This window comes from Poromitra crassiceps (assembly GCF_964638095.1).
Source record: "Poromitra crassiceps genome assembly, chromosome: 3".
Taxonomy (NCBI): Eukaryota; Metazoa; Chordata; class Actinopteri; order Beryciformes; family Melamphaidae; genus Poromitra; species Poromitra crassiceps.
The window spans coordinates 76520704-76522715 of record NC_139625.1 but is presented as its reverse complement, the minus strand read 5'-3'; the positions used below and the strand labels follow the sequence as shown (position 1 = coordinate 76522715).

At 47.8% G+C, this 2012-nt stretch overlaps 1 pseudogene across 1 annotated transcript; it reads right to left on the bottom strand.

Moving 5' to 3' along the window:
* Window positions 1-855: 855 nt before the first annotated feature.
* On the bottom strand, window positions 856-1362 carry LOC310773281 (myosin regulatory light polypeptide 9 pseudogene; annotated as a pseudogene). Its single transcript has one exon. The product of its transcript is annotated as a myosin regulatory light polypeptide 9 pseudogene (transcript).
* Window positions 1363-2012: the final 650 nt, after the last annotated feature.

The following is a 2012-nucleotide window of genomic DNA, read 5'->3' as shown; positions in this document are numbered from 1 at the left end:
AACTTCTTCAAAAACTTTGTTCGGTACATCCATCTTTTGTTTGGTTGTTTGCCGTTTTATTTTCTTATTCGTTGTGTCTGATTGTCACGTTAACGAGCTATTTCCGCTGTTGTTTCCTGTCTAGGGCGGGCTCTAGGCCGGAAACAGGCCGGGTGACAAAATCACTTGTAAAGGGAGGCCAGGCTCTTTCTCGCCGAGAAGAGCCTGGTGACGCGAGGTTAGGTTGGGTTGGGCATTTTCAGATATTTTAACGGGCCGGGCGGTACGGGCTGGCTCCAATGAAGGGTTGGGTCGGTGCGGGCGTTAAAAAACCCTGACCCGCACGTCACTAATGGATACGCATGAAACGGAGAACCACATGTATTACTGTGAAAGACGTATGGAAGTATGTGGGGAGTGACGATTACACCGTTTGAAATGGATGCATTTATTTTCGTATGAAAATGGAGTATAATTGGGCCTTTACCATAACGGTACCGGGTTTCCGGTGGTTATGACATCATCAGTCAGTGGCGTTTCCATGCTCAGTTGATGGATTGTGTCCATGTGGGTCGCCACGCTGCTGTGGAAACGCCGCCCTATTATATTATTAGTACGATTATTTTCATGTCATACATATTTACTAGCAAATACAGACCTAGGGGTCATGATAGATGTGCAAATGAGCTATATGATAGAGGTTGGGAGGGGGTAGAGTGACAGTGCAGAGGTATGGTAGAACAGGCACATAAATTACCCCCATGGGCTATACCAGTGTTTTGTGTCTAAATCAGGTTTCCACCTTCAGGTTTCCAACCAATACCAACAACACGCATTATGTGCTAAAATGAATACAGTTCAGTCATGATCCTGCCCCTAATCGTCCTTCTCCTTTGACCCATCCTTTAGGATGCGTGTGAATGCTGCATAGTTGAAGTTGCCTTTCTTGTCAATCGGGGCTTCCCGGAAGAGTTCGTCCACGTCTTTGTCTGTAAACCTGTCCCCCATGGTGGTGAGGAGCTCCCGCAGGTAGTCCTCCTGGATCACCCCTGTACCCTCCTCATCAAAGCAGGCAAAAGCATTCTGGATCACCTCCTCAGGGTCTGTGCCGCTCAGCCTCTCTCCAAACATAGTGAGGAACATGGTGAAGTTGATTGGGCCAGGCGCTTCATTCATCATGGCCTCCAGATATTTCTCTGTGGGCATCTTACCTAATGAGACCAGCATGACATGCAGGTCTTCTTTGTCGATAAAGCCGTCCCTATTCTGGTCGATCATGTTGAATGCCTCCTTGAACTCTTTAATTTGAGACTGATCCAACATGGCAAACAGATTGGAGGTCACACGCTGAGGATGCTTCTTGGTGTTTTTACCCTTGGCCATAAAGTAATGTCATCACTTACTGATGATGTCACAGACATTTGTACTGAAGGGCTGTGTGATTCTGAAGTCCAACACACACTTGACACACAGCCCTAATCACACAGCCCTTCAGCATAGAAGCCCAACACACATGGCACACAGCTCTTCACAATAAAAGTCCAACACACACTTCACACACAACCCTTCAGAATAAAAACCTAGCACACTTCACGCAGCCCTTCAGAATAAAGGTCCAACACACATTTCACATCTGCTGCACACAAATCCGAATCCGTCATAGCAGCGGCCAGTCAGAGTTGTCATGTTGTCACAATGGCTCTGTGCATAAGTGATGTGCGACAGAAATTGTATTATTGTCATAGACATTGTGACATCATCAGTGATGATACTTCCGCGATTGTGATGCAACTAGGGATTGTGAAGATATCCCAGCAGGATCTCGCACACTACGCACGCTCGATTCCTAGGCTCGGCCGCTGCATGGCCTCGCCCGTCCTGCAGCTCGCCGAGCTGGCCCTGCAGCTCGCCAAGCTGGCCCTGCAGCGCGCATTCGCAGCTCGGCCGCTGCGCGGCCTTGCCCAACTAGTAATTTAAATTTAATAATTTAATCTGTAACAGCAATTAACTCATTCACCGCCAATGACGTCTTT